The sequence below is a fragment of the Chiloscyllium punctatum genome, chromosome 11 (assembly GCF_047496795.1).
Source record: "Chiloscyllium punctatum isolate Juve2018m chromosome 11, sChiPun1.3, whole genome shotgun sequence".
NCBI classification, from domain to species: Eukaryota; Metazoa; Chordata; class Chondrichthyes; order Orectolobiformes; family Hemiscylliidae; genus Chiloscyllium; species Chiloscyllium punctatum.
Genome location: NC_092749.1, coordinates 52,057,255 through 52,069,274, shown reverse-complemented (window position 1 = coordinate 52,069,274; position 12,020 = coordinate 52,057,255). Strand labels below are relative to the sequence as shown.

The 12,020-nt window shown below is 43.5% G+C and overlaps 1 long non-coding RNA gene across 2 annotated transcripts in view; it reads right to left on the bottom strand.

Annotated features, from left to right (window-relative positions):
• The window catches only part of LOC140482982 (uncharacterized), a 92,306-nt gene that overhangs the window by 77,610 nt on the left and 2,676 nt on the right, over positions 1–12,020 (bottom strand). For both annotated transcript variants that reach the window (XR_011961840.1, XR_011961841.1), the window contains exon 2: positions 11,318–11,368. This is a non-coding gene — a long non-coding RNA (uncharacterized lncRNA). The remainder of the gene's footprint in view (positions 1–11,317; positions 11,369–12,020) is intronic.

Here is a 12,020-nt window from a genome sequence, read left to right as displayed (position 1 = left end):
TATTCTGAACTGTATTATGTCAACATCAGACGACAGTGTGTGACACCGATCAAACAGATGGAATATATTTGAAGCAAATGATGATGTGTGAAAAGGGGAGCAGTCACTCACAGGGCAAAGGGAGACTATAGTCAGTCACGGAGTATTGGCACAGTCAGTCAAGGGGTTTGTCTAGGAACACTACAGGGAGTTGGTCATAGTCAGTCAGGCACTTGGTCCTCCTCGAGTCTGGGAATCCCATTGATCTATGTTCTTGGCATCCAGGAATTGGTCGGCATGGTCAGTTCTGCAGGTCAAATACAGGCAGGGATTACAAGCTGGTCAATCAGGATGCTGTACAGTCCGGAGGCTGGGTTGTGGTCATTAGGGGTTGTCTTGCCAAATCAATCTGCCGGGGGTAATGGTGGCCCACGGTTAATCCTGAGGGATTGGCAATGAAGGTCAGGAGGCTGCCCAGGGGCAGTGCATGGAGTACTGTGAAATGCAGCAATTCAAGGCTGGGGATATGCTTCAGTGTATGGGTCTTTGTGGGAATGATACCAGTGAAAGAGGGAATTAATGATCATACAGTCAGACCTCAGAGAGAATGGGGAAGAGAATGGGAGCTCTCGGAGGAGGGTTCAAACAGGACCAGTCACTCTAGTCTCTACATGAGGATTGTGCAGGACCAACAAAGACTTGAGAATTTCCAGAGTCATGGATGCTGGGGGGGGTTTAAGGTCAGTACATTGATAGTTATGTAAAGGATTCACCTCAATGGTTGGAGACTGAAAGGACTACAGGGCATAGAGACAGCAATAGAAAGGGGAATGTGAAAGAGATAAATTCATGGGTCACACCTGAGCTTGCAAACCACTCACACTAACACAAATTTGGAATCTTGCTTTGTCTGATCAAAAGTCAACAACACAATAACTACCCAGAATGGCTGTGACCATATACAGAGTGGACGGAATAAAAAACTGTATATTTGGGGGAGGAGTATGGCATAAACCTTGGATTTTGAGCCCCCGTTGGGGACAATTACACTAACCATGCCTCAAACAGCGTTGTAGAGTTGTGGAGTCATAGAGATGTTTAGCACGGAAACAGACCCTTTGGTCCAACTCATCCATGCCAACCAAATATCCTAAATTAATCTGGTCCCATTTGCCAGCACTTGGCTCATATCTCTCTAGTGTCTTGCTTTCATTAACCCATCCAAATGCCTTTTAAATGTTGCAATTGTACCAGCCTCCACCAATTCCTCTGGCAGCTCATTCCATACACGCACCACCCTCTGCGTGAAAAAGTTGCCCCTCTCACCCTAAACCTATGCCCTCTAGCTCTGGACTCCATGACCTCAGGGTAAATTCCTTGTCTATTTACCCTATCCATGCCCCTCATGACTTTATAAACCTCTATAAGGTCCCCCCTCACTGTCTGACCCTCCAGGGAAAACAGCCCCAGCCTATTCAGCCTCTCCCTATAGCTCAAACCCTCCAACTCTGTCAACATCCTTGTAAATCTTTCCTGAATCCTTTCAAGTTTCACAACATCTTTCCTATCCTCACAATTTGTTTTCTTTTTTTTAGATTAGATGGATCTTCGGCCTTCGGCCCAACAAGTCCACACCGCCCCGCCGAAGCGTAACCCACCCATACCCCTACATCTACATTTACATTTACCCCTTACCTAACAGTACGGGCAATTTAGCATGGCCAATGCACCTGGCCTGCACATCTTTGGAAGGAAACCGGAGCACCCGGAGGAAACCCACGCAGACACGGGGAGAACGTGCAAACTCCATACAGTCAGTCGCCTGAGGCGGGAATTGAACCCGGGTCTCAGGCGCTGTGAGGCAGCAGTGCTAACCACTGTGCCACCGTGTTGCTGGTTGTTATCACTCAACCTTACCACATTTGTCATCTTTGGAGTGTTTTTCTCACCTGTCTTTGTTCATGATTAGTGTGTAGCTTTGCCAGTGCATCCTCTGTACGATCAGTAGCTTTCTCCTCAGAGGTGGAAATGGAACATAGAGTCTCCTTTTTGTCTGTGTCACTTTCCTTTCTTCCAAATACAGACAATTTTACATGCCCCTTTGCCTTTAAATTATTGCAGGTGTCATGTCCAGGTCATGATGATCTCAGCTAATTCCCACATGCAGTAGCTGCGAACACAGCTGACACTGACCTTCCAAGATAACCTTGTATTACTTAATGAAATGAGATTTTAAAAGAACTCCTATTTTAGTTGTTGCAGTTGCCATTTCTTTGCTTTGTTCTTGCTTTTTGCTTGTTTTGCAGTTCCTAAATTTAACCATTTTTAGATTAGATTCCCCACAGTATAGAAACAGGCCCTTCGGCCTAACAAGTTCACACTGACCCTCTAAACAGTAGCCGACCCAGACCCATTCCCCTACCCAATATTTTCCCTCGACTAATGCATCTAACACTATGGGCAATTTAGCATGGCCAATTCATCTGAATTACACATCGTTGGATTGTGGGAGAAAACTAGAACACCTGGAGGACACCCGGAGGAAACCCACGCAGACACAGGGAGAATGTGCAAACTCCACACAGACAGTCACCCGAGGTGGGAATCGAACCCAGGTCCCTGGCACTGTGAGGCCGCAGTGCTAACCACCGAGCCACCATGCCAGCCTTTTTGTTTCCCTCTTATTATTTCTGCTTGTTAGCTTTAAATTTACTGAAAATCTGGAATACTTTAACGTTCATATCCTCTATTTAGATCATTATGATCTAATCCCCCAAGGTCTAATCAATTAATTAAACAGTAATTAATTAAAACACTAATAACTTATATATATTTGACTTGGTGAGAAAATAAATTAATCACATATCCAAGTTGCTTGGGCTCCTATTTTGAAGCACTTCTTCAAATTTAGATTTTTTTCCAGAATGTTTCCAGTGTCACAAAGCCTGAATCTTACCAGAAATCAGGTAGGTGTCTTATTCATTGTATTTCATAGGGAGTTTCTCTCATGTATTTACTCATATTATCATCCCAAATTCATCTCGTTAACTAAATGCCATGCCCCTATGGTGCCCTGCTCATCCAAGATTAGCCTAATGGTCCTACTCACTGTAGGTGGGAATACTCACCAATGCTTTGACGATCCTGGGGTACCTGGCACTGGCACCATATTTTAAAAGGCCATCACACACTCAGTAACTGGCAGTTCAGAGCTGTCCTGCATGGTTTGAGACATTCTTCCTCTGGTACACGGCAGACAACTGGAAATGGGTGCCATGCTTTGTGGATAGAGACCGTGAGGTGCTGGTGGATGGGGCGGTGAAGGGGAGGGTTGTCCTCGTCGCTCCAGGATTGTCGGAGATGGCCCCAACCGAGGTCTGAGGTTGTCAGCTGGATCAGTGCAGTAGTAGACATTGGGAGGAATACCCAGGAATACCCAGCAATGCTGCACCAAGGTGATGATCCTCTTCACTCCATCAGGAATGCCACTACCTTCTCACTGCTACCTCAAACTCACTCAATCTCTGCTACTGGACTGAGCTCCTACCAAAGTTCATACTCTATTCCATGCAGAATTTTCCCTCACTGGCACTCTCCTAGCCAAAACCCCCTCACACTAACAATTTTAAAAATCACACAACACCAGGTTATAGTCCACCAGGTTTATTTGGAAGCACTAGCTTTCGGACAGCACTGCTCTTTCTTCAGGTGGTTGTAGGAAGAAGGAACAGTGCTCCGAAAGCTAGTGCTTCCAAATAAACCTGTTGGACTATAACCTGGTGTTGTGTGATTTTTAGCTTTGTCCACTCCAGTCCAACACTGGCTCCTCCACATCATAACTAATAATTTTGTATGCTTTCTGCACTGCCTACTCACTCATTCAAGCCACCTCTGTACCCAGTCCAGCACAGTGGCTCAGTGGTTAGCACTGCTGCCTCGCAGCATGGGGACCCAGGGTTTGATTCCAGCCTTGGGCGACTGTCTGTGTGGAGTTTGCACATTTCCACCGACCCCACTCCTGTGTCTACATGAGTTTCCTCCCACAGTCCAAAGATGTGCGGGTTAGGTAGATTGGCCATGCTAAATTGCAGTGTCCAGGGATGTGGAGGTTAGATGTGTTAGCCATGGGAAATTCAGGGTTACAGGGATGGGGTGGGTTGCTCTTTGATGGGATGGGCTGATTGGCCTGTTTTCACACTCTGGGGATTCTATGATACACTTTCCACCACTAAGAGACACTCCACCCACTTCCATCTCGGCCAGTTTTTTTTTGCCTCTATCGAGGGGAAAATAGCCCAATACAGGGCTCGATTGGGATGGTTAACAGGGTGCCTAATATTTGACTCCTCATCCCCTATCAGGAGAGATTGGTGGACCTCAATATGAGGGCAGGGACTGGCTTGTGAAGTCGCTGAAAAATGCATGTCCTGGCAACCAAGTTAGAAGCATTATCCATTGTTGTGTTACTCTCCACTGTGAATATATTAGTAACATGCCACAATGTCTTTCCCTCATCTGGGATGCATTCTCTGCCCTGTCTCCATGTAAGCACCAGCAGCAATCCGACGGTTTTCACAGTCAAGAGGGCAGTGCCACAAGACATTCGCTCCACCATCTCTGGAGGAAGAGAGCACAGATCTATCAGAGGAAGCCCTGCTTCCTGCCCCACAAAACCCACCGACCAGCTCAGATACCGACGCCACCGCAGGTATTTCAGTGAGATTGGAGTCAAGAGCACACAGTGGTGAACACTTCACTGCCACATCGTGTGCAGCTGGCCAAAGGAGAAAAGCCCCAGGTCGCAGGCACACTGAGGATTGCTGGAGATCAGGCATTGGCTGAGCCCTGGGCAGGTGATGACCCCATGGTGTGACTTCATCAAAATGCACAGGAGCGACAGGCAGGTTTGTTATAAGCGCTGTTCAAACCGTCACGGAGTCTGGAGTACTGTGGATGGATCTCTACTTCTTCAGGGTCATGAGCATCTGCCTGCATTGATCAACAGGTTGGTGGCTGTCATGGAGAGCCAGGTTCAGTTCCCTCAGGACCTGCTGGATCAGTGCAGTCTTGCATTGCTCTAGCCATTGGTGCTCAACACTTACTGGAAGGCATGAAGGGCATCGGGAACTTTGACCACACAGCCAGTGTGCCTTTGTCACAAGGAGTAAATTGGCCAGTTCTACTAGTCCACTGCCCCTCATCAAAACCAGGGAGCTGCTCACTATGAATAATCCTGCTCCAGCACCAATGCCCTATCATCTCCCCCAACTATATACTGTTATCTCCCTCACAAATCCCTCTGCATCCCAGCATTCTGCCTCCAATCCACACAATTAGGTTCCATCCCTACAGCAGAATCCCTTAATACCTGCCATTGACCTTTAATGGCTAGACCCTTGGGACTAACCATGACCCCCTTAATCATAGTTTCCCTCCAATGTGGAAAGAGTCTTTTCAGCCCATCAAGTCTGCACTAACCCTCCAAAGAGCATCCCACCTAAGCCCAGCCCCGCCTACCCTATCCCTGTAACCCTGCATTTACCATAGCTAGTCTACTTAGCCTGCTCATCCTTGGACTCCAAGGAGTAGCTAGTGATTTCTCTGAAAGTGCCAAACAGCATGGCAAGGCAAGGTATGGATGCTATGATCGTCAATTAGGAATAAATCACTAACAGTCTGCACAAGGATTCCTGAGAGGCATCAAATCCAGTCCAAGAGCTGGGAGCCTGTCGCTTTGTGCTATGTGTCCTGGCAGCAGCATTCCAATGAAAGATGTCAATGTGCTCCAGATTGTAACAATGAAGTGCAGAAGCACACAGTAAGTAGATTGGAGATGTACCATGTTAATATGGTGAGGTTGGTACGTGTCAGACGTCAATGTCCATGTCATGGGAGTCATGTGGTTGATGTCTTGAGATGTTGATGACTGATGTCTGAGATGGAGGAACATGCAGAGTTCCAGAGCTGGAGTTGTCTGGTCCCAGCTTGACATTTATGTCAAGAATTCTCAATGTCCAGTTTCTAGCTTGCTGGTGGGGAGCATAGGAAACTGCATATTAGTGAGGGGAGATTAGGTAGTATTGAGGGTGATAATGAACAATAATTCATGCATAAAGGCCTGTCATCACTAGTTAGTGAGATTCTCAACTTGCTATCCAACACTTGTTTGGAAAATGTGGCTTTTTGACCTTGAATTCAGGAAGACCCTTGCTGCATGTCTCACCCAGTTTTCCCTTACTTCTCACTGTGCCGCACCTTGTACATGAACTGGAAAGATTCTGCCAACAGTAGTTTCTCAAAATCACTTCTGCACAGCTTTATGTCCTCTTGTGGTTGACAAAGATTTGTGACTGTCAGGTGGATTGCCAACTGTCTCAAGTTCTTATCATCCTGGATTTGTGGGAAGCAGCCAGAACTGCAAACCCAAGGATCCGTTGTTGTTGCAGGTGAAGTTCATGTAATTGACTTCCCAGGCAACAATCCATCAGTAACCTGTCTTACGTGTTTATGTGTAGTTAACTGTAAGATTCTGGATATGTCACCAATGGTGCTCTGGAAGGACACAGAGGTAAAAGTATTGAAAGTAGAGGTCATTTTTACAGTCACTGGTAAGGACTGGCCACAGCAACAGGTCTTTAAAAGACTGCAAATCCTGCCATCTGATCTAACATCACAGCCATCTGGCCTTTCCTTGAGGTGAAGGAGGTCAAGTCTATGACTGTCCACCCTATTCTATGGTTAGTGCCTCCTGTGACCTCAACATCTCCACAAGCTAATGTGTTCTTTCTGGTCATTCAGAGACTGACTAGACCTCGGTTGAAAAATCTGATGCTGGAAAAACACAGCAGGCCAGGCAGCATCTGAGGAGCAGGAGAATCGACGTTTCAGGCATAAGCCCTTCTTATGCCTTCTTATGCCCGAAACATCGATTCTCCTGCTCCTCGGATGCTCCCTGGCCTGCTGCGTTTTTCCAGCATCACATTTTTCAACTCTGGTCTCCAGCATCTGCAGTCCCCACTTTCTCCTAACTGACTAGAGCTCCCCAACACTCACCTTCAAAGGTAAACAAATTGCAACTCCACAAGCTCTACATCAAGACAATACATGTAGGTCTCACTGGTGTATATCCATAAAGTAAATCTATACAGTGGCTCAGCATTAATAAGGGCATCGATCAACTGATCAAGTTGTGTAAAATATATCATATCTATCAAACTCAACAATCCCAAGCTACGCTCATTCCACATTAGATTCCCTCGGAACCATTGTGCAAGCTTGAAATTAATATTTCTCATATCCACGGAGCCAAATTATTTTCTGGTGACTGACTATTTCACCAAGTTCCCTTCTATGTGACATATCAAAGGTACGAGTGCAATTGGTCGTTACCATGCTGATTGCTATGTTCAGTATTTTTGGTGCACTTCACAAGTTGGGTCTGGTAATTGTCCTGAAGGTGGCAGTAGTGTACTCTTCCTGGCCATGTGCCGGAAATAGGGTTTTCAACATCTTCTTGTAATGGACCTTCCAGCAATAGGTGGCAATGGTGATAAGGGGCTCGAAGGGAGCTGAGCAGTTCACTAGGACCTCCAACCAGTAGATGGTGACAGTGAGGGATGGCAGTTAAAGCAGTCAGTCAAATGGCCTCTTGCTGGGAATGAAGGTGTTGTTGGTGAAAGGAGGAATGATGGGAAAGCTATGATGCAGATAGACAAAGCAATCTGCAGCCTAATATAACATAAAAATTTTGTTCTATGTATGCACTGTAAGCAGTTTCCTTTTTATCATTAATTTCCCTTGCTCTTTGTAATGACCTGATGCCAGTGAAAGAAAGAATCTTTGCTCTGTGATCTCTGGGCTTTCCATATGTTTGAATGTCTTGTTACATCTTCTCTACCTTCTGTTGGAACTTTTTCACAACACAGTTTCTGTCCTGCAAAATCCATTATCATGAAATATCAAGCAACTTAGTCAAGATTTTCAGATAGTGATGTTAAATTCACACACTACCCCTTCAGACAATGGGTTACCTTTATTAACAGCCCTCATGTTCAGGTGTCAGATCCATATGGTTCATAGCTCCCACAATCTCAACATCCCGACCACATGTTCATGATAGGTTGTTGGAAAGAAGGGGAAAAAAATTACAAGAGTCTGATCAATAAGTATGCAGATAGGTGTCCAAACTGGAAATGGAACAAGGCCTTTGATTTGGGATTTCCTTGGATCCATGGAAAGACATTATGTCATTTTGTGCAGCCTGGATCTTACAATGTAATGAACAATGGTCAAGCTAAAGGCAGATACTAAGGGCTCAATACAGCAGAGTAAATAAAATGCAGTTAGGAACTTTAAAAGGAAAATAGGAAATCTAGAAGAGTCTGTGACAAAAATAGAATAAAGGTAAGTCCAGAAAGTTTTTTTTTCCAAAATATATAAGAGCAAGAGAAAATCTAGTGAAAGAACCGGGCTCATTAGGGACCAGAGAGGTAATGTGAGGACCTCAATGATTACTAAGTGTCAGTTTTCATAGTAGAAAAGGATAATGCAGATATAAATATCTGCATTAAGATATTTATATCTGCATTAAGAGCTGTGAAATAGTGGACTGAAATAACATAGAGGAAGTACTAATGGGTTTAGCAATCTTAAAATGGATAAATCTGCAGTCCTGGTTCAGCTGTGTCCCAGGTTGTTGAGGGAGACAAGGGAAAGGATATCAGTGTCCTGGCAGTAATTCTCAAATCCTCTCTGGCCACAGGTTGGCGCTGAAGGATCGGAGGGCTGTTAACCTTGTCCTGTTAAATAAAACCAAAGGGTGGATGGTATAGACTAGGAAATTACAGGCCAGTCAGTCTAACTTCAGTGGTGGGGAAATCATTAGAAAGAATTTTGAGGGACAGAATATGGAGAAACATGGATTAATCAGGGATGGTCAGCAAGGATTTGTTCAGGGAAGATTGTGTTTGACACATTGAGAAAATGTTTGAAGGAGGTAACCAGAAGTGTTGATAAGAGTAATATATTTGACATGGTTTCCTTGGACTTTAGCAAGGCTTTTGATATGGTTTGTCATAGCAGACTACTCAAGAAATTAATAGCCCATGGCATCTAAGGCAAAGTGGCATGATAGATTATGGTAATGCATTTCAAGTGATCATCTTGGACTTCAGTAAGGCTTTTGATAAGATATTTTGGCAGATTATCTCAGAAAGTAAAAGTCATGGGATCCAAGGCAAACTGGCATATTGGATCTAAAATTTGCTGTGAGGCAGGAAGCAGAGGGTAACATTTCTGCGACTGTGTGTTCTCAGTGGGGTTCTGCAATGCTGGCACCTCTTGCTATTTGTGATGTTCACAATTTGGACTCAAATGAAGAGACTATGATCAAGAGGTTTATGTGTGACACAAAAATTAGTAAAGTGGTAAATAGTGAGGAGGATACCCTGGTCAGCTTAGCAGAGCAGTGGCAAGTAAAATTAACCAATGCCTTTATAAGCTGAGGCATATAGTGCAGGTATAGGAAGGCTGTGTTGGAATTGTTGATTAAGCTGCTAATTAAGTCTCTATTGGAGTACTGTGTGCACTTCTGGACACCACATAAGAAGGATATGATTGCACCAGAGAGTGTGTAGACAGGAATTACCAGAATGCTGCCTTGGCTAGAGGGTCTGTGATATGAGGAATGATTGGATAGCCTGGGATTGTTTTCCTTATCATTGCAAAGGTTCAGAGGAAACCTGATACTAATATGTATAGGATTATGAGGAATGGAGACAAGTTGGATAGCAGGGCGCTTTTTCTGTTAGTGGAGGGTCAATAACCAGGGGATATTGATTTAAAGTAAGAAGTAGAAGGCTAAGTTTTCTTTTCATCCATAGATTGGTGGATGTCTGGAACTTACTGTCTGAAAGTTTAATTGAGTCAGAAACTCTCAAAGCATTGAATCTCTATTGAGATATTCACTTGCATTGTCATAACCTGCAGGACTATAGGCCAAGATCTGGAAAATGGGATTAGTGTAGCCAAATTTCTGAAGAAGGGTCACTGCAGCTGAAATGTTAACTCTGCTTTTTCTCCAAAGATGCTGCCAGACCTACTGAGTTTCTCCACCAATTTCTGTTTTAACCCAACCTTTGTTAACCAGCATCGATAATATGGACTGAATGGCCTCCTTTTGCACTGTAAACAATCCATGAAACTGTATATAGTGATAAAAACAGGATTACAACTGGATACTGAAGGTACCATGCCAAACAACAGTCATGCATCTACAACAAATGATACACATCCATCCATGACAACAAGCACATTGCAGTTTGAAACTACACCACTAAGTTGTGATTACTGTTTAAGTTATCAGAACTCCTATACAGTAGTTAACTACATTAACTACTATATAGTTATCAGAATATAGAAGCTGTTTATAAGTATCCTTGTATATATCATAAAATAATCCTCCTCCTAAACAAAAAAAAGAGAAATGCTGAATTATGGCATCGACCACACCTGTACCTCTTAAAGAGTTACATGGTATCATGGCATGTGACATTCTGGTCTAAAGGTACCACCTCACCTGTGTCATGCAATCAGTCAGTTTTGTGTGTATAATGTACAGTAATATCTAAAATCACAGAATCCCTACAGTGCAGATAGCAGATTTGGCCCATTGAGTCTCACCTAACCTCTATATCTTTGGACTGTGGGAGGAAACCCATACAGATACAGGGAGATCATGCAAACTTCACAGAAATGGTAGCCCAAGACTGGAATCAAACCCAAGGGCCCTGGCACTGTGAGACACAGAGCTAACCATTGAGTCACCAGGTAAGCACAGAAATCACATTATGTGTGTAAAATCTCTGATAATGTACCCTTGTAAACAAACTCTTAAGATATTTGACTATCTGGGGTATATATTATACAAGCTAACTTATAGAAAACCATAAACCACATTGATAGGTGTTTATCACCATGCACATTCTCAGCTTTTCTGTTCAGCAACACTGACTTGCTGCATTTCAAAACCATTCTAGGACATAGTTCTATTACATTATTCTCTTCAGCTGATGCTTTAATGAAAATCTTTTCTCTGCTCTTTCAGATGTCAAGGACCACAAGCTTCAAGAATTCAAAGCTAACAATTCTCTCCTGGTGTCTTTCCTCTGACCCCATCCATCCTTACAATTTGACCACTCATCATGCCTTCACTCAGTACTTCTTGACTTTTTCTGCACTGACTCCAAATTTAATCTTATTCATTTCAGATCCTTCCCAGAAAAGCATTTCAAGTTGGACACAAAGTTGAACTCTTCTTCCTTTGCCTTCATCTCCATACCTGCTTCTTTGGCCAGGAGTCACTCCCCTCACAGCAAACCCTTTCTTCAATCTGTTGAAATAAAAGTATTGTTTTTCCAATGATTCACTTGATTAAAGTCAATTGATGTTGAGTCATGTTGACCTGAAAGATCCTAGATTCTATCCATAGTCTGTGCTGAAGAAAGTGTCTTCAGCTGAGCAGAGATGAAGATATTCCTTATTGGCCTTATTGCCTGAGAGTAGGAAAAAGCAAGAAAATCAGGGATCTTATTCCTGATCATTATCCAAAGATTCCAAATTAGAAATTACTGTTTCTAGGTACCAGGTAAGGATGTAATAGGATTTGCTGAAAGATCTCTCATGATGGAATAGCATACTGACACTTATGGAGGACTCTTAATAGCAAAGACCACATGGATTTGAGTTCAGGAGAGTCTTCAAATCCAGAAACTAGCTCCAATATAACAAAATGCAGGTTTAACTCAAGCGCACGCCAATGCTTGTGTGTAGCTTCCTGTAGAGAGGCAATCTATAAGATTCAAGTAATTTGGATTAAAAATTCACAGACATTTAAATTGAACATAACATTTACAGGACCTCCTGAAATGAAGGGAGAGCAATTTATGGGGCTCATTAAAATTCTAGTGTATGGACATTAATAAATACTCATCTTAAATATTTTCAAAATTCAACAGCTGGCAGAGCCATAAATTGTACTCAAA